At 48.0% G+C, this 20787-nt stretch overlaps 1 long non-coding RNA gene across 3 annotated transcripts; it reads right to left on the bottom strand.

Moving 5' to 3' along the window:
- Window positions 1–5183: 5183 nt before the first annotated feature.
- On the bottom strand, window positions 5184–18050 carry LOC134479972 (uncharacterized). 3 transcript variants are annotated; one of them, XR_015627129.1, is made up of 3 exons: window positions 17870–18050; window positions 17559–17661; window positions 5184–5552 (listed from the first exon to the last, which is right to left on the bottom strand). It is a non-coding gene; the product is annotated as an uncharacterized LOC134479972 (long non-coding RNA). The 3 variants fall into 3 exon arrangements; XR_015627131.1 differs by having other exon boundaries at window positions 17880–18031; XR_015627130.1 differs by having other exon boundaries at window positions 17800–18020.
- Between the last annotated feature and the right edge of the window lie 2737 nt (window positions 18051–20787).

The following is a 20787-nucleotide window of genomic DNA, read 5'->3' as shown; positions in this document are numbered from 1 at the left end:
CCCTCCCCTCTTCCTCTCCCTGACCCCCTCTTTCAGGTGCAGCTTGTACCATAATGCTATGAAAATAGTTTAATGTCACAAAGAGATAATATGTGTATATATATACACACATATATACATACATATATACACATATACATATACATATATATACACATATATACACATACATACATATACATACACACATCTATATACATACATATATACACATATATACATATACATACATATATACATACATATATACACATATATACATATACATACACACATATATACATACATATATACACATATATGCATATATATACACACATATATACCCATACATACACATATGTACATATACATGCATATACATATATATACATACATATATACACATACATATATACCATATACGTATATACATATATATACATATATACATATACATATGTATATATACATGCATATACATATATATATATAATGAATCCAATGGTCAGCTCAGGTGGAGACATCATCCTAACATATTTGTAAAACTTTCCCATGGCTGTGTCAGTGTCAGCAAGAACAGTGCAGAGACCCACAGCCCAGAGACACCTGCACCTTATGAACACACAGCACACAGCCATCCCACATGCAGTTTTTTTTGTGGGATCCACATCCAAGCATCTGGACCAAAATGGCTGCTTTAAGGATTGCCTGGTACAAACGTGTGTGTGTGTGTTTGTGTGTGTGTGTGTGTGTGTGTGTGTGTGTGTGTGTATGTGTTTACATGTGCACAGGTGTTGGGGTGGGTGTCAGTGTGTAGCTGGATGGAGAAATAAGCACTTCGGGAGTTGCTCACATCTCCCAGCTCACCCTGTGGCCTGCCACTCAGTCTCTCACAACTACCTCTGCAGGCTTTCCCATCAGAGTTTATCCCTGCATCTTGCTGCCCTTGGCGAAGCAGGTCTGCTTCCGAGGTGGAAGAATAGGAAGCCCTGTGGACCGAAGCAGTCGTGTTTAGTGTTATTCCTAGGTAATAATTTTCAGAAGTGTTTCCATCTCACTGCCCCTGCCTACCCAGGGAGCTGAAAGATCAACCCGCAGGCTCTTCTTATCAGGTCGTGCATTACAACAAGACTGACTAACAGTCAGAAGATGCTGGGTTGGTCACACTGCCTAACCCCAGGTGTCTGTCTGTTCCAGCCTATGGGCTCTCTCCTCTAGAAAGCATAGTGGTGGCTGCCCGATGGCATGGGGCCCCCTGAATTCCTGGGAAACACTCACATCTGTTCCTGCTGCCTCTGTGGGATCAACAAGTGGAACACCCGGGACAGACACTCTGAACAGGTGCTCATCTTTCCCCATCTGTCCTTTCACATGAGCTCAGGAGTGCCACCTTTGGATGTGCCCCCACTGCTCCGTGGAAGTCCCCTGAGTGCTTTCTCCTTACCCTTCCCTTCCTGTAGGAAAACCCAGTGACCTTCTGTGGAGAGGAAGCATGCATGGGAAGGGAGGTGGGTCTACGGTGAGCTTGCAAGTGAGAGCCAGGCTAGGGCAGGGTAACAGGCACGTGGTTGGCTAGGCAGGATGGATCACACTTGGAAGTGACCCGGGCACCCATGGGATGCAGTATTCATGTTTGTGCAAGAGCATGTGCTTCAGTGGACTTTAACAGGCAGGCTCGGGAGCATAGGCAAGTCCCAGGACCAGGCACCGAGGCCTTCAAAGGTCCTTAAGAGAATAAGGAAACCTTAATAGAGTTTATAGCATCCCTGAATTTGACTGATTTAGGTGTAGGTGAGGAGAGGAGGCAAACACAGATGACCAGGAAGAGGAGGCAGATCTTCCTGGGTAGCCACCCCACATACTTACACAAACACCCACACTTGCACTTAGTCAAGCATGGTTACCTAGGCTCCTCCACACAATTCTGAACTTCTAAGCAAACCAAATTCTCTGAGACCTGAATCCCGTCAACAATAGCAAAGTGGGTAATTCAGCGAAAGCTGTTTCCTAGGACAATTGCAAAGATCAAATAATAAACTAGAATGATCTCCGTGTACTTGACCAATATTTACGTTATATCTGTTCCCTGAGCCAATGGGAGGGCCTAGGAAAATCCCCTACCCACAGGAACAAGCAAAAGAGATGAGGAAATCAGTCAAGGTCACGAGGACACGGAGAGTCCTAATGTGACTGCATGAGTAACGTCTAGGCCACACCCAGCAGTCCTTAGGCTATGACATCTGATCCACAACTAAGAACGAGGTCTGTCCTAGTTTCCTCTCTGTTTCTGTGATAAAATATCATCACCGGAAGCAACTGTGGGGAGGGAAGTTCTCCATCACACTCCATCATTGGAAGGCAAAGCAGAGACTCAACAAAGCCTGCTTTCTCTTCCACACAGAAATACCTCCCCAACCAAGGAACTTAGGTCACCACTGAAGATACACAATAGGAACCATGGAGGGGGATGCTTTCTACCTTGCTCACTGGCCAGCTTATACTCTGCTAGCTTTCTTAGACACTTCAGAACTACCTGCCTAAGGACAGTGCCACCCACAGTGGGCTGGGCCCTTCTATATCAATTAACAATTAAGACGACCTCCCACACACAGACTAATCTGACCTAGGCAGTTCCTCAGTAGAGATGTTCTTCCCAGGTGACTGTAGGTTTTGTCAAGTTGACAGTTAAAGCCATCCTGGACAGGGTTGGGTGTCACCAGTTGGGCCCACTACAGAACACCTGTGGTGTGACGTCAGACTCTGAGACTCAAGAGAAAAAATGGGTGACAGAGGGGGATGTACAGATGGGCAGGCTGGGGAGCGACAGGCAGAGCAAGCCCTTTGAGGAGGAAACATTTCCAGAAAAGATAGGTGAACACATGCATTCATTACGGTTTCTCTTCCTTCCTTCTTTCCTTCCTTCCTTCCTTTCTTTCTTTCTTTTTCTTTCTTTCCTTCTTAGAATTTTATGTTTTCCATTTATTTAGAAACTATGAAAGCAAAAACTCTTGTTTGTATTAACAATGCTTTTTTAATTAATTATTTTATTTATTTACATCCTAAATGTTGCCCCCTTCTCAGAGTTCTTTACCCCCTCCTCTCTCCTCTTTACCTCTAAGAGGGTGCATCCCTCCCCCCACATCCCCCTTCTCTGGGCCATCACGTCTCTATAGGATTAGGCACATCCTCTCCCACTGGGGCCACACAAGGTAGTCCTCTGCTACATATGTGCTGGGGGGGCCTCGGACCAGCCTGTGTATGCTTTGGTTGGTGGCTTAGTCTCTGCGAGCTCCCCAGCATCCAGGTGAGTTGACAATGTTGGTCTTCTTGTAGGGTTGCCATCCCCTTCAGCTCCTTCAGTCCTTCCCCTAACCCTTCCATAGGGGTCCCTAACCTCCGTCCAACTGCAGGTTGGCTGTAAATGTCTGCATCTGTCTCAGTCAGCTCCTGGCAGATTCTCTCAGAGGACAGCTATACTAAACTCCTGTCTGCAAGCACAACATGGCATCTGGAATTCACTCTGGTTTCCAAGACAGGAAAACAAGTGTGGAGCAAGGAGGACTGAGAAGGGTGCCATTGTGGAAGTCCAAGTGAGACTGAGAGGTAGCTTAGCCAGGAGGAGCAAACGTGGAATAAATTCCTGCGGCAACAGGACTAGGCAGCATCATCAACTAACAGAACTTGCTGGCATTATGGGGACTGCAGGGATGGAGGGGTCAAACAGACAGGCTCCACACCAGACTGTGGAAGCAAGATCATGGTGTGTGAGAGATGAGGAAAAACAGGCAATGCCTGTTTTCTCAGTTTTCTGAGTGTCTGGAGCCACTGCAGAGTTTGCACCAGAGTTAGAGGTGTGAGCTTAACACCTTAGCAATGCTGCTTAAAGTCACAAGGCAGGGGCGATCTCTGAGGCATGGGGGAGGGGACGGGGGAGAGGGGTTGGGGAGGAGAAGGGAGGTCAAAGATACTTCATATGAGGAAGGTAGGAAGGCACAAATGAGGAAGGCTGAGTCTGCTAGCTGGCCTTCATTCCCACCCACCTAGAAAACTGAAGCAAAGGCTTTCAAGTTCAAGGCCTGCCTTCTACAGACTGAGTTTGAAGTGAGACCACACAACTTCAGGAGGCCCTGTCTCAACAACGAAAAAGTGAGTAATAAATAATTTAAGGTCTTTACATTTATTTTATTGTACCCACGTGTCTTTGCCTGAATGTGTGTCTATCACACTGAGGCCAGAGATGATGTCTGAAACCCTGGAAAGGGAGTTAAGTTTTAAACTGCTACATGGGTGTAGGTGACCAAGTCTTCTGCAAGAGCATCAAGTGCTCTTACCCTCAGAACCGTCTTCTAAATAATTTTCTTAAAGGAAAGAAAGTTCTGGGGATGTAGCTCAGTAGTAGAAAACTTGCCCCAAATATGTAAAGCCCTGGGTCCGATCCCTACAGAGGGGGAGAGGACCCTAAGTACGGAGTATTGGCTTCTTGATGCAGAGGAACCCGAAGAGGGATCCCAAGGGTTGACAAAAGCCTGCATCTCCTAAAAGGCTCTTTGCTTCTAGAAGAGCCCTCCCCACCCTGAGCCTGGAGTCCCTCCTGGGACAACACTGTTGGAGAACGCTTTCCACACCCAGCCTCCACCTGAGGATTCTCAAACGCTAAAGGCCACGGATGGCTCTAACCTCCGAAAGAGGATGAAAACCCTAAACCAAGGGGACTTTATAACAGGAGGAGTTGATGAATAGTTTGACACACCTCTTAATTTCCTGACTGCGATGCATGGTTCATCTGAACTTTTGGGGAGCCAAGGGTGGCAGCAGACCCAGACCCAGACCCAGACCTCAGCCCACCCTCGTTTGCGGACAGTGGTGAGGTTGAGGAAGGAAAGAGCTGGCTGCGAAGCCTCATCTACAGGTCTGGAAGTGGCTGCCTTGTCTTGGGCTCCAGTGTTTATGGATAGGAAGGCGGGGTCTGGGCCCCTGAAGAGGAAGGCAGAGCCTCATCTGCCTGGGCTGATAAGTGATCCTACAAGACAAGCAGAGGGGTCAGGACAGAGATCTGAGAGCATCCAGATGCTCTGCACAGCAGGCTCAGTTCCTGACTAGGATGGCCTTTAATGTCTGCCTCAGCTCCCGGGGAGAGGGTGAAGTTAGAGGCTTAGGACTGACACAATCAGTAAAACAAGTAGTAAAACGTAGACATTGTCTCCCAAGTTTAGATGCTTTAATAGATTCAACTCTCAAAACAGGAGCCATCAGCAAAAACATCTTTAAGTCCCCTCTCTTTGATGAATGAGAAATTAAGGCTCGAAATAAAGAAGAAACGTTCCCAAGATTGCACAGCTAATAAAAATCCCTCTGCTGCCATTTTTCCAGGCTGTGCCATTTCCGCACCATCCCCAAATTTGCTAACACAGGTAGTCACCGAAGTCCTTGATGTCTGCGGAGAAAGAATACTGAAACATTAGATGCAAATGGTGTTCATATTACACCCAGAAAAGGGGCGGCCGGGTGGGGGAAGCCAGCAAAATGGTGTGCCAGAACGCTCGGCCCAGATGTTCCAAGGTCCTCTCCACCTGAAACAAAAAAGGGAAAAGAGGTAAATTGCCCACTTCCTTCTCTCAGGAGTCTGACAGAACAAAGAAAGTCAAGACAAAAGCAAAGAAGGGTGGAGAGAAAGCCGCTGGGCTGAGGGGGCCGGTGGAATATCAGCCTGGTCTGTGTGAAGCAAGGCCTCTCTGTGAGCCTGGAGAGGGTCTCTCCTTTCTTCTGTTCTCAGGATTAGGAAAATCACAGTGGGGTGGGGGACAAGGCTTGATGCAAGATGACAGAGAGACAGAGACAGGGGGATAGAGACGGAAACAGAGAGACTGAGAACACTAAACAAGTCAGGGAACGATGCATGTCCCTCTCGAACCCTCCAAGTCTGTGAGCTCTGGTGGTTTGGGAAGTGACCCGGAGCCTGGAACTCTGAGGAAGAAAGATTGGAAGTTTCTTTCTAGGCTTCCCAACATGGTGATCACTGGAGAGCAAAGGTAGGCATGGACCAGCACAGGAAGGAGCTGGGTCACAGAAAACAGACAGGAGGAAAGAACTTAGAAATGACATCCGGCCAGGTACAACTGAGAAGCTGATCTCATTCTGGTCCTAACCGGCCTGGGAGGAGGGGAAAATGTGGGCTTCTGTAGCCTTGACTGTTCCTACAGTGGCTGGTCACCCCTGTGCAGCACTTCTCTACCACCCTCCCATCCAATCCCCACGAGCCCTAAGCTCCGGACAGAAGCATCACCTACCCTGTCCTGAGTCTCTCTCGGGCCAAGAGATGATGCTTACACAAAGTCAACAGTGTCCCTGTTCTGGTATCCATCTGATATTTCTAATCTCTGCCAGCCTGGTGGGTGGAGGAGACAGTCGGGAGTGGAGAGGGGCTCTCTCCTTGATACTTTTGTAAAGGGGGAGAATTTTAGCCAGAGGTTGCTTGTTATCGCAAAGAACAGAAGCAAATACCATGGTTACAAGAATGGCTTCTCCAAGATGGACCTTGACTCAAGACAAAGTAAGAGGCTGCTATCAGTAGTGAGAACTCCAGCAGAAGATGCTGTAGACAAGCTTCTACATGGCCCTGACTCCCACATCCAATCCAAAATACCTCCAACTGTCCTTGTCGGCAGCCCTACATCCCACTGCGAGAAAGACACTACAGAGCTCAGGGCTACTGACCCAGTCGAAAGTATAGCAAAAGAGCCTGGTTCCTGTCTGAACTGTCTGTCACATGGCCTACCAGGGACTAGCCACATGATTGGCATTGCGGGGAGCTCTAGAAATGAACGTATAGCATCCTTTAAGACCACACGAGAAGCACCTAGTGTGAGATGGGCAGTCGGGCAGAGCATCTCTCAGGAGGTGACTTTGAGGGGCTTGGGAGAATGACCGGGTTAGAGTTGGTGGAGTTTCCCACAAGGATGATGGTTAAAAGGAAAAGCCTGGTGTGCCTGAAAGACAAAGGGACTAGGAGGGCTCCAGTGGATTGAACATGGAAGAGTCACAGCCACACTTCCGAGGGTGGGAGACAGTTGGGGTCGGGAGTTGATGGACTCCTGGCTGGTGGAGCCTCTTGACCTTGGAAGCTGAGAGCAATCCAAATCGATAGTAAATGTAGACACACCAAGGCTGTGCCGGCCGGCCGAGACTTGTGGATTAGGAACAAGGTAAAGTGAGCCTGGGAGGCCTGTGGTGCCTTAGGAAGGGAGGTGTTGCAAGCAAAGGGCCAGCTGAGATTAGCCCAAGGCAGGGCTCATGGGGTTCTGGAGGCAGAAAGACTTGCTTCTTAAATGGCCTGGGCACCCATCAGCAGCCTTAGTAGATGCCTAAGCCGTGTCCAGGTTCTGGCCAGTCATTGGGAAATCTGTGCTAAGCTGTGCTTTGCAGTCCGCAAAGAGGACAAGTACCCAGAAAAGAATACTTTTTAGGGCTAGAATTTTTAGGGGTCTCTGGAAGAAAGAAATACCAAAAGGTTCAGCCTGTGGAAGTTCTGAGGATGAGCACGCTTTGGGTCATTTCAGGGAGGGGGAGCATTCTCAGGTGAAACTAAGAAGAACAAGAGACCCAGGAAGGTCTGCAACCCAGATGGTGAGGGTTAGGTCAGCCCTGGAAGAAACTCAGCCTGGGCACCTAGAACTGGGATCATAGAACTTACAGGTGATGCTGGGGGTGAGCCACTGTGGTCCTTTCTCAGATGGGTAGCAAGTGATGCAGGTGGGACAGAAACTCATGCAATGCTGCCAGCCTTGAGGGAAAATGACTCCATAGCATCCCAGTTCCAGGAGAGCCCCAAGGCCTCTAAGAAGCGCTTTCCAGACAGCAGAAAGGGTAGAGTGTGTTGGTGGAATCATGTCTCTACATTTGAGGGGCTGAGAAGATATCAGAGTACCAGAGGGGGGTATAAACAGGCAGCGGGTGAGGGGCACACTTATGCAGGATAGTTTAAATTCTACTGAAGATCTTTTCATCTCACAGATCAGTGGCCACCATCGCTACTTCCCCTGCCCAAACGCATGGTGCAAGGGTGGAACACAGGCCTTGTACCTATAAGGCAAATGCACCATCACGTGGCTGTGCCTTCGGCCCCACAAACATACTAAGCAGCAGAAATCGTTCCAGATAAAAGTCTAGATGGAAAGCTAACAGAAAACTGAGAAGGAGATACAGTGGTTTTTAGGAGGGGTTCAGTAAGCTCCAACCCTCGGCTTGCATCCCAACCCTCTGAGCCCCAGGACTCTTGAGGGCAATCTGGCAAAGCCACTGACAGTGAACTTGAAAGACTGGACCAACCATGGACCAGAGATCAGAATCAGGCATGAAGGTCCCCAGCACAGAAGTGATAACTGCAGAACACTGTGGCATCTCTGGGGGGAACACTATAATGTTAGGGACATACTCATCAAGGTATAGAAGAAGCCCTGAGTCAAACATTTAGCCCAATGGTTTCAGCCATGTTAAATGCTAATTTCGTGTTTATAATCAAGTCTTAGGTCTAACTTCATCTCTCTGTGTGTTCCTCTTGTCCAGCTTGAGCTCCCCCTTTTGTCTCTTACCTGGCCGCCACAGCCATAACCACCGTACTCTGCCAAGTCTCGGCCCCTTGCTTTTGACTCGCATACTCCAGTTTGTTACTTAGTATCGGTGTTCTTTAATTGCTGTCATTGTTGCTGCTCCTGTGGTTTTTGAAACGGAGCCCGACCAAACTTTACTGTGTAGTCCAGGTTGGCCTTGAACTCACATTAATCCTCCTCTCTTGGTCTTGGGATACTAGGGTCACATGCAGGAGCCACCAGGCCAGTTTTCAGCTACATTTCAGGGTTATATTTAGCTCCGTGCCATTCTGAGGATGTGACCGTATTGCTGAGTCATGACTTTTAAGAGGAAACAAGAGAAGACAACACCAGAGACATCACTGGAGAGGGTTTATCACTGTCCAGCCTGGCCTGCCAGGACGAGTATCATCTGTTAGTTCCTCATGCTCAGCCCAGCCTTCTGCTGCTACAACCCAGCAGGCTTCAGGCAGGGAAGCCAGCGGCTTACTATAGCTGGTCCTCAAAAACAAGAGCATGCTCACCCCCTCGTATTCATTTCCTATGCTCGGCAGAGTCCATATTAGGAGAAAAGGCATCATGCCACTCTTGTGCCTACGATTGAGAGTGTGAGACCACCTGATCGGAGAAGGGGCACAGTGAACCCTTTCTAAGGAGCCCTGAGTTCTGGACTCGTCGCCTTGGACAAACCACTTAATTAAAAGTTGCTCACAAAAGGAGGCAGATGCTGATGATGCTAGGAGGTAAGGTGTAGACCAGTGGTCACATGCAGAACAACTGGCAGGGGTGCTCCCTGGCACTGACACAGGTAGATACCAAAGCTCAAATGTTTCTCAGAGTCACACAGCCATCAAGGCTGGCTTTAGAACAGTAGGGCATCATTTGGACTCTAGGCATTTCCACGTCATAAGTCCTTCCCTTCCCCGAGTCCTGGCAGCTGCAGCCTGCCCTCCCCACAGTGCAGAAGATGAACCAGATTTCGGTGATGTGCCCACTCACCAAGGACCCAGGCTGGCAGTGTGGGATTCAGCAGCACTAAGGGAGTAGGGGTTTGCAAATCTTTTACCTCACAGACAAATGTCCCCAAGCAAGCTGTAAAGAGACCTTATGTCTCCGCCTGGCTCCAGTGGAGCGATGGAAGAGAAGATCTCAAAGCAGAAGGTGCACATCAACATTTAAACACAAGCCACTGGCCTGCCAGGGACCTAAGTGGATGGGAAGAGAGTTTGTACCTGTGACACTTAGAGATCCAGCTCTCTAAGGCCTTCCCTCCCCTGCTCCGCCTCCTGCTTCTCCTGTTCCTCTGCCTACTCCTTCCTCTGTTCCTTCTCCTCCTCTCCCATTTTCTGCCTCCCTTTCTGCCCTGTTTTCTCTGCAGTAGCTCCCTGCTTCTTCTTGTCCCATACCACCACGGGCTGCATTTTAGACGCTTTCCAGTTTCCCAACAGAAAATATGAAGTGATGTGTAAATCACTGGCTTGGGGGTAAGAGCAGGAATGAGGCATTCTGAGGCGAATCTGGTGACTAGTTTCCTCCAGATGGACAAGAATATCCCCAGGGGTGCTGCTCAGAGAGGGTCTGCTCTGGTGACCCTGTTGCAAGTCCAGGGACCCGTATGTTCCCTGTAGGATGTTAGTCACTTCATAAAACCTTCCGGGCCACTTTCCCAGGCTGTGGGGCCCTACAGTAGATTTCCCATAGGGTCTCTGAGCCTGAGAACCTATGGTCTCACAGCTCGGTGGTCGGTTCATGTTGCATCAGACTTAACTTGTCTCCGAAAGCATGATTTCAGCAAATGTCCCCAAGCTAGCTGTAAACTTTCTTAACTTCTCCCAGGGAGGGAGTTGCAGGCAAGAACCTATTTTTTTTTCCAGGCTCCAAACTCTGCAGAGCCCGGACAGATGTAGTAACCTTGCCTCAAGAAAACTCCATGCATGTGTGCCTTCGGAAGCATAGACTGGGAAGCCCAGAGATGGTCTTGGGGTATGTGAGGTGGCAGCAAAGTTCCTGGAGGAAGAAGGTTCCCAAGACACTCTAGTACTAGGAAGTTTAGCTCTCAGATGGCAAACTGATGCAGTCAAGTGTGAACCCCTCCCTGTTTTGGTTGCTTGGTTGGCTTTTTGGCGGGGGGTCGGGTGTTTTTTTGTTTCAGGGCTTTTTTGGTTTGTTTGTTTGTTTGGTCTTCCCTCCTTGTGTTTGTCAGGCCCTTATTTAAATTTCTTCTTCTTCCCAACTACTGGTCTCATCTTTGGGCTCCCTTCCACAGGTTAGCATTTCCCAGCAGCTGATAATCAAGTGCGATGGAGAAGTGGGAAGAGCATCTTCCCAGTGATGGCGCAAGGGCCACATTTACTGAACATCCATCCTCTGTCAGTAGGAAAGGCTTTATTTGTAGGGAGAGGAATTCAGATTAGGAAAAAGGACAGAGATCAGAGAAATGGAGTTTAGAGAAGAGACAGACAGGGAATGTGGTCCAGACAGAGACAGGTGCAGGGCCTGTTTTGCTACTTAGCTCTCTGCGCTGAGCTGTGTTGTCCCAGCCAAAGGTACAGGCTGGTCCCACAAAGCATATTCTTACAGCAGGGGGGACAGTCAGGCACGGGGAGAGCTGTCTGTTTTTGAAAACACCATTGCCTCTTCACCCACCCCGAGAATAACAGTAACAGTTCAGAATGGAGCCAAATTCAATCCTTTCTTAAGAGCAGAACTCTTGCTTTCTTACAATGTTTCCATTCTTGGTGAAGTACTGGGACAGACAGGCTCTGAAGCAGACTGACAGACAGAAAGCAAAGTTGGACAGACAAACAAGCCCAGAATATTCACAAATCCGAGATAGAAACTTTTATTCCAACCACTGTGGACAACCATCTACCAGCAGCACCACGTGCGTTGGGAACCCTTGAGAAGGTGGGGTTTCCAAAGCCCACCACTGACATTTCTTACAGGTTCCACCTAAGGAGCTTGAGTTTGAATCCAAGGCAGAGAGAGGTCAGAGCAGAAGGAGAAATCTAGAAACCAGGAGACAAAGTAAATGCCTTGGCCACAAAGACGTCAAACATAAGGGCATCAGTGTTGGAGGATAACAGAGCCCAGGGCTTCATACATGTGAGGCACAGGTTCTACCACTCGGTTGCTCCAGTGCCTTCCCCAACCTTTCTGAGCTTAAAGAAAATCTAAGCTTAAGGGTCCTGGGGTTGATTTCCACTGGCCTAGGGCAGCTTCCTGTCTTTGCAAAAAAGAGGTGGGGAGGAAATTGGGGACGCATTCTGGACCCTAGCTGCTTTTAGTCACTGTCTTCTCTTGACTTCAGCAGAACTGGACTAAACCAGGAAAGATATGGGACCTTCCCAAATGGGACACTTGACAGTCAGACAGTCAACCTGTGTCCGAGTTGACTGGCAGAGGCCGGTCTTGGTATTGGAGAAGAGGAGATGTTGGTACCCAAAGTAGTTCTAGAGCAATAAGAGTGTAAAAATAAATCATTTAAGTATCTGGAATAAGATTTTCAACTTGTCGACACTGCCTCTCCAGTTCCTGAAACCTCTCCCAGGAGCTTGCAGGGTACTGAAAAGCCCTTTGTGTGAACCAGTTTATTATATTATTTGATCATTCTGATTCACCAATTGTGATCGCAAGAAACTGGGTGACTCTGTATATAAAATCCTGGCAAATTATGAAAAATATAAGGGAAGCAGTCATGCTGCTTAGTTGCTCCTATCATCTCTGGGTAAACTGTCAAAGGAAAAGAACAAGCTGCTTGAGGGACAACAATGAACTCAGTGATAAAACGGACCAGCTCCGGATGCACATACCCAGTCTAAAAGTTCCTATGTAGGCCCAGGAAGAGAATCTTCTCTCCAGCAGCCACAAAGTGGTGGAAAGTCAAACTGAAGCCCTCATTTTAATATTGGCCAAATTACAACGAAAATTCAAGTCCTAGCCTTGGAAGGTGTCAGTGGTTAGAGTAGAGGCATTAATTGGTAAAATACCGCATCCTGTAACTTTGGATAGAGATGTGTGGGAGGAACCCATCTCACCTGAGGAAGTAGCCTCTCCGCCCTCAGCAGAAGATGTACTTCTACCCCCACCCCCTGAAACACTGCCTTTTCTGCCCTTGACAATCCTTCATTGTCTGCTAAACCAGCAGTAACTTTCCCTGAAGGAGACAATAGGCAAGACAATGCTGATGTCCCTCAGGACTCAACAATAGTTTCTCTAGGCCTATATAACCAGAGCTAAGGCTTAGCAGAGAAGTATAAAGTGTGGTCCATGAGGAGGTGTGCTGTGCAACTAAGGAGCTTAATGAGTCTGCTAATTCATTCAAGCACAAGCCTGGGGAAGAAGCGTGGGGATGGATTTCAAGTGTGTGGGATATTGGTGGAAGGAACATAAAACTGGGTCAGGCTGAGTTTATTGATACAGAGCAGTGTGTAAAGATTCTGGATTTGGTTGTTCCCTTGTTTGTTTTTTTTCAGACAGGGTTTCTTTGTGCAGCCGTTGGCTGTCCTGATACTGGTTCTGTAGATCAGGTTGCTCTCAAACTTCCAGAAATCTGTCTGTTTCTGCCTCCCAGGTGTGGAGGTTAAAAATGTGTGTCACCAACCCCAGTGAAATTCTAGATTTAATATGGAAACTTGCATATACTTTTAAAAATGTCAAAAGTTTGTTTGAATGGTTGACTGAAGTCAAGAGATGGCCTACTGAAAAGGGGTTGGAGATGCCTGATGCCCCTTCGCTTAGAGGCTCAAGGAAACTGTGATGCTAGAGTGGGTACCATGTGTAAGAGCTAATTTCCCATAATGGGAAGAACTAGAAAACATGCCCTCTACCAATCCTATAAGACCCAAAATGGTGAGGGGCGCCAGCACGTTTGAAGAGTTCTGTTGTTACCCTTTTCCTTGTGCCACACCTGAGGGTTGAAGATGCTACCGCCGAATTGGACAGACTAAATGCAATGGGTTTAGTCGGGCCACAACATGGCAGGGGTCAGGTGGCAGCACTGAATCACCAAAAGCAAGGTGATCATAGTTATTGCAATGGGCAGAGTAGGCAAGGCATATTCATAATGGCCTGATCAATAATGGCCAACACAGGCAAAGTGAATTTTATGGTAACATGACTTGTATGGACCTTCGGTACTGGCTAATCAATCGTGGTGTTTCTAAGCATGCAATAGATAAGAAGCCTACTGCATTTTTATTTACTCTGTAGATGCAGAAAAATCCTCAAATGAAAGAAAGGCTACACTGGGCGATGGCAAAAGGGACTCTCAGCCCATGAACCAATTCCGAGGCTTAGGACAATTTGCAAACCCCAAGGAAGGACAGGACCTCCTGAGGAAGTACTCTGCTAAAATACCTAAGAGTTTTACTGTTGGCCTTTCTCCAGCCCTTCCTCAGATGGGCCTGCAGCCTTATATAAGGGTAATTGTCCACAGAGGGAAGGGAAAAAAGACTTTCCATGGTCTACTGGAGACAGGCTCAGAATCAACACTGACCCCCAATAAGCATCGTGGCCCTCTGATTAAAGTAAGGGATGATGGGAGCAGGAGAGTGACATTTGGAGGAAGTCTAACTTACAGTAGGTCCAGCATTCGCCCAGCAAATAGGGTACCCATTTTCAGTAGCTCTTTCTCAGTTAAGTGCAAAGAAATTGGAGCTAAGGAAATATTGCTGACCCAGAAAGGGGTGAGTTCACCGCTCCAGGACAGTAGCTTTCTTGTTACCCAGTCCTCGCTAATTTTCAGTGAAAGCCCCACGAGTGGGCAAGCTCACTACAGATTAGTGAACTCCCTGTATAGTAGGGCAATAGCATACACTGGGTTTTCTGGGCAAAATCCACTTCCAAGATCCTGATCCAAATGTCTCCACGAATAGACTCTCTCTGCTGGGTCACGTGTCCTAATTCAACACCGAGAGTAAAGTCCCAGTAGCAGGCACACAGATGAAGGGAAGTGAACTTGCATCTGGCTTTGTGTCAGGAATGCTCCAAGCTTACGACTCATGCCACATAAGTTAACTCTCACGCCTTGTCAGGTTCCCACATACCCTTTGCCTTGCAGCATCATCCCTGAGCAGCAGCAGCAGCAGCAGCAGCAGCAGCAGCAGCAGCAGCAGCAGCAGCTCTCACCACTTGACCTTCTGTGGGTTCAGTCATCTTCCCTCGTCCTACCCCAGACGGTCAGCAAATCACTGAGCCAGGGCAAGCATTTATTACAGGCTAAGCACCTCGATCCAAAAGGCTAAAGCCCGAAGTCCTCCAGAATCAACTGTTTGAACACAAACATGATTCCACAGAAGAAACCCCACGTCACCCTATCTTGTTTCGGTCACAAAATTACTTAAGACGATGTCTAGAATAACTTCACGAAATGTGCATATAAAAGATAAAAGAATTTCATGTTCGGCCTTAGGCTCTTTCATTAGGTATATGCAAATGTTTTAAAACGTCACCCTCATCAAACTTCTAGATCCAAGAATGTTGGATATCAACTTACATTTGTTAAACCTTTCTGACCTCCACTTCTTATGAAAGGGTCCAAGTTTCCAGCTCTGCACCACCTCGTATCCCCTATGCAGTAGATATTTTAATAACTGTGCACTGGCAATGAGCCCCGCTTTACTTCTCAATGAAAGGAGAAGAATTGGCAGAAGGTGTGGCCCCCACAGCAGGCTGCTGTGAGTACTACAAAGGCAGCATGTGTCACGGGGATCCCAGCACAGGGCACTCACTCAGAACCCACCCTGCCTGACCATGACTTGCTCTGTCCCCTTCTGTACGACCTCTGCTCTCTTCTAACACTGTTTGCCATATCATTCCAATCAGGTGCTATCCACAGGCTTCCAAAGCATCCTGAGCCCAAATCTCCCTGATCTTCTTGCTCCCGCCCTGGCTTAAAACACGGGACTGACATTTTTTCCCTCAGCCACACAATTGACTCTCTCAGGGCTGGATTTCTGTAACAAGGAAAGCACAATAAACTTGAGGGATCAGGGGATAGGCAATCAGGATAGAGAAGGGTATGAAGGGGAGCTGTTGTTCTTGACAGTGGTCCGAGGGCTACCTGTACTCCTTGCATCTCAGGAAGGTAAGATACGGGACAGAAAAGCCTGTTAGAGCCTCTGTGGCCCAGGCCTCTAGGGCCTGCTCCTTACACAGGGTTCCAGGTTCTTGCTATGGGACAATCTAACAAAGCCATGTTTGGGGGTGTCAGAGAGAGCAGTGCATGAGACAAACACGGTGTGACCTGTGATGTTCCTATCAACTCAGTGTCATTTCAGATTTTCTCATGTGAAAAGGAGAAATGACATTTAGCTCGAAGGGCTTTACATAAAATATTTAAATGAGCTAACAGACATAACTCGCAGCTATCTGATCATGAAAAAAAAATCAACATGCAAACCATTTTCTTTTTCTAGAGTCCCAGGCTCAGAACATGGTTTAAGGATCCTATCAGCTTCCAAAACGGAGGGAAACAAGGATGAAGAAGAGGAGAAAAGGACGTCAGAAGAGTCTGTGGTGTGTTTGGGTGGGCTGCTCTTTGGATAGATGGAAAGGTTGTGAGCTGCAGCACAATGCAGCCTATGCTTTTGAGGGGTCTCGGGAAGGCGAGACTGTGTAGGAGGGTCTCACCATAAAGTGTGAAATGTGTTCTTGTTGTATATATGAGCCCATCAGCAGGCAGGAGGCCTGTTAGCCTGAGGCAAACCCCTCATGGTAGGAAGTAAGGCTGATGGGAGGCAGGTCCAGCTCTATGGTGAGGACTCAGTTTGCCTTGCTGAGTAGTGGTCCTGGACTGGAGAAGTTCTCATCAATTGGGGGGAAGAGAGACAATTCAGTTTGCCTGAGGAGGGGGCCTGAGGGAGCTATATAGGGGATACAGGGTAAGAATGGATCTGTAGAAAGAACCAATCTGTGACCACTCCCAGTAGGGAAACCTACAGGTCGGAGATACCCAGTGACAGTGAAGTGGAGTCCTCAAAGCCCTAACAAACACCCCCCCCCCCGCAAATCTAAGCCAGGTTCTTCAGAGACAGCCTCTCTTCCTGCTCCTTTCAGGGCGGCTATGAGGCTGACCTCTGCTCACAGCTGCTCTCTAACCCAGAGGCGAAGGTGACTAATCCAAAGGAAAGGTCCCCAAAACCAAAGGGAATATTTATTTTAAGTAGTTTGACGTCTGAAGGAAGGGGTGGAGGAATGGGGGCGGGGGGCAAGGTCTGAATGGGAAGCCATGACATTCCCAGATCCTAGCCATTGTGTAAAGAGAAAAACTCTTCAAGATTGTGTTTGTCCAAGAAATCAGACAGTTTACGGTCCCTGAGTCAAAACACTCAGGGTTGGAAGCCGGAGTTTCCTGGGCTGAGCGCAGTTACTAAATAAAATGAAAGGAAGGCGCAATTAGATGCATGAATTGTTAGGCCAGTGAGGCTGGTTGTGAAGCCCAGCAGATGCTATATGCAGAACAGAGGCAAAGTGGTCTGCCAGGCCCACCCACACCCCACTGGGCCCACTGTTGCCATCATGGCTAGAGCCTCCTGTGTCTCTATCTGCTCCTAGGCTGCTTGGACAGGAAAGGAATTTCTGAGCCCAGCCTTAAGGACGCACAAGCCAAATCAGTGCTGAACTTGTGCCCACTCTGGAGGTCAAAAATTAATAACAACAACAACAACAACAACAATAACAATAACAATAATAATAATAATAGAAGGAGGAGGAGAGGAGGAGGAGAAGAAGAGAAGGAGGAAGAGGAGGAAGAGGAGGAGGAGGAGGAAGATGACTTTTCTTGCTAACTTGGGGAATGGCTTCACTATTGTCCTGTAAAGAACAGGCACAACAAAGAGCTTACCAAGTCCCTCTATCCTGACTGGAAAGACTCTGAAGAGTGGAGGGGAGTGTATCCCCTATGGGGAAAGAGGATACATGAGTCCCCCAAAGGGAAGGGAGAGAGAAAAAATGGGAGGAAGGAAGAAGAGAGAGGGAGAAGAGACTTACCTGTAACATTCTTTAATATCCCTCCTACACACTTCAGGCAGCTTAGTAACTCCCAGTCCCTGAAGCATACGTGTTAGCTGGAAGTAAAGACTGTCAGACGACCCTGTTGAAACACAGATGGAGAAAGGGTGATGTCTGACAATGTGACATCCCACCTGTGTTCCCACTCACTGAGGATGGCCTGGTAGAGTCAACCCAGAGCCTCTGACCCTACGGGATGCCTTTGGATTTACTCAGGGACCTAGGCATCATCAGGTGACTCCCATGGTACTGCACCATCAGGCCCAGGACTTCAATTCTCAGGATCTTACTGGTTAACACCTTCTAGAGCTCCCTGAAGCCTCGAGCAAGCAGGGTTTAGCTCAGTATTCATGGGTATGACAAACTCTGAAGGAGGTGTGAAGTTTCTCGTGAAATGCAAGGCAGAAACATGTCTCAGAAAGAATGAAGGAGGAAAGCCCCAGCCCTAGCCTGCAAACTGTTTACAGTATCTGTTGATTTAAAAAAAATGCACAGGGTGTGGCTTTTAAGAAAAAATTAAATGGCTGATGTGTGTGAGGGGGTGGGATTTTTTTAATTGTTATCCTTTAAATCCCTTTAAAGGCCATTTCTCGAGTGGTCCCCTGTAAACAGAAAAAGAGGGGGAGGGGGAGAGGGGGAGGGGGAATGGAGGGGGGAGGGGGAGGAGGGAGGGGAGTGGAGGGGGAGAGAATGAATATGCCTTCTATAGTGAAGTCTGATGCCAGTAGGATGGAGACCTCTGACTGCACTGAGGTCCTCAAAGTGCTTGTGGTGTGTAGTGGATTCAAAGCTTGTGCAGGTAGACCACGGAGGGTCTGTCTTGTTCTTGAAGCCAGTGTCAGGAATCATTTCACTGTGGGTGGGATAAAGCCCATTTGCTCAGGACCAGAGCCTGCTGTAAGTAAAACTGGAGGAGAGCCACTCATTCCTACGTCTCTTCCTTTGACCTCTCCTCCTCCCCCTCCTCCTCCCCCTCCTCCCCCTCCTCCTCCCCCTCTCCTCCTCCCCCTCCTCCTCCTCCCCCTCCTCCCCCCCTCCTCCTCCTCCCCCTCCTCCTCCTCCTCCCCCTCCTCCTCCTCCCCCCCCCTCCTCCTCCTCCTTTTCCCGCTTCTCTTCCTCTTCCCCCTCCTCCTCCTTTTCCCCCTTCTCTTCCTCTTCCCCCTTCTCCTCCTCCTTCTCCTCCGCCTCCTTCTCCCCCATCTTATCCCAAATAATGAGTTATCAAGTACATCCTACTAAGACGTTAGAGGGCATCTCTGTGAATGCTGTTTCCTTCATACAGGACAGAAAAACTTAGACCAGAGCAACAGAAGACGAACAGATGACCATGAAGCTAGGCAGCTCAAGGCCAGGATGGGGCCGCCTCCTGGAGATTCATTTCATTTTAAGCAAGATGGGCCAAGTCATTTTGCCTGAAGCAAGGGTCTTTTTGATAAGGGTAAACTTGGGAGAGTGGGAGAAGAGTGAGAGAGGTATGAAGGGTATGAGCCTAGAGCAGGGCGTCAGCTCTTTGAAGGAGAGAGACAGGGACTGACAGAGCTGAGTGTATTTGACCTTCAGCCCTGGCCACTGCTCAGAAAGTTAACACTGGCAATTTAAGGAGCCCTGGACTTGAATTACAAAGGCTAGGGCCTCAGCACAGCCACTCTGTTAGATGTGGTAGGTCTATATCATTTAAGCCACAGAATGCTCACAAGATTGTTAGGGAAGCTAAGCGGAGCTTTTTAAACTCAGGGATGGTCTGTTAGTGCCCAGAAGTAGTGGGGTTAGACACATTCTCTCTTCTCTTGTTTTTCTTTTCTTTGTCTTTTTTTCTTTCTTCCCTCCACCTTTTCTAGTGAATATTGAACCCCAGGCTTCCTGTATACTGTCATGCTTTCTCCCACCACCAAAACCTTGTCCCTAGAAGAGTTCTCTTCGGAGATGGGCCAGACTCCTCCTCTCCAGTGACAGCAAGGACACTACCCACCATTGTGCACACACAAAGGGCAATTGTGGGATTGTGGATTCTTAAAGAAAAATTTAAGAACAACCCAGGAGTCTCCCTAAGGAGGAGGTCAATATAGAGCCAGCCCAAGGATCCAAAGTAGATGTGGCCATGCCCCAGGTGGGTACAGGCTGGCATTTTGAGACAGTTGGCTTCTCCTGGTGAAAGCTGCCTCGGGGAGACACTCGATTTAGAAACTCAGCTTTGGTGAATAAGCAACGGAAAATAAACTACTTATTTTCCAGGGTTGCTATGTTCTCTGACAGGCTACATTCCTCTTAGCATTAAGCAGAGTTAAACATTTGTTTTATCCTGTCATGGAGAGACAAGCTCTAAGACACCTTCCCAGACAAGGTTAAGGCTGCAGCCTGCACTTGACTCTGTCTTCAAAGTTGCTGTGTTTCTCTTTGCTCTGTGTGTGTGTGTGTGTGTGTGTGTGTGTGTGTGTGTGTGTGTGTGTGTGTGTTGTTTGTTTTAAGACAGTTTTGTATCTTTCTCTATAAAGTAGATTGAGCAAAACAAAGGGAAAACCACAGGTTGCAGTAACCTTGACTTCTGACAAAGTCCTCTGGTTCCTGCAGTAGAGGGAGTTTGTTTTTAAGATCTGCTTTTTCATAAAGATAAAAGTCTCAGCAGTTAGGGGTTCAGCCCTTTGAGTTTGTCTTTTTTCATGCTGTGAAATTTCATATTGGACTGTGGAGTTCGTGAGCCTGGAACTTGAAGAACATGGCTCAATGGCGCCCTCTTAAGGCCAACAAGGAGAGGTACAGGACAAAAGGATATGGTGCCCGCAGCCCCCCATGCCTGGCCGACGAGGACAAGTTTCCATCTAGGCAGGATCCACTCCCTGTGTAACAAAACCAAATGGTTGTATTGTTAATCCAGTCCAGCCACACCACGCTGATGTGGGTGTGCCCGCCACACAGTTGAATAGGGGTTGGGCTTATGCATAAAACAGGCCTTGGAATCAAGTCCCACACGGGGTTGTCACTTAGCCTCTGACTCAATTTCTCTCTTTACATAATATAAAATTTAAGATATGGCCATCTTTTGCTCTCTCTAGGAAATTGGTTCCAGGACCCCCCTCTCAAAGAGTAGAGTCCATACAGGCTCCAAATGCTTTAAACAACATAACTATTGTGTAGGTAACTGTTACACAGTTGTGTTTAGAGAACTATAACGACACACCCAGTTACTACAGATAAAGTATCCAAGACCAGA

Source organism: Rattus norvegicus, chromosome 8, assembly GCF_021556685.1.
Source record: "Rattus norvegicus strain SHRSP/BbbUtx chromosome 8, alternate assembly SHRSP_T2T, whole genome shotgun sequence".
NCBI classification, from domain to species: Eukaryota; Metazoa; Chordata; class Mammalia; order Rodentia; family Muridae; genus Rattus; species Rattus norvegicus.
Note: the sequence above shows the minus strand (reverse complement) of the source record. Positions and strands in the feature narration are given on the sequence as shown.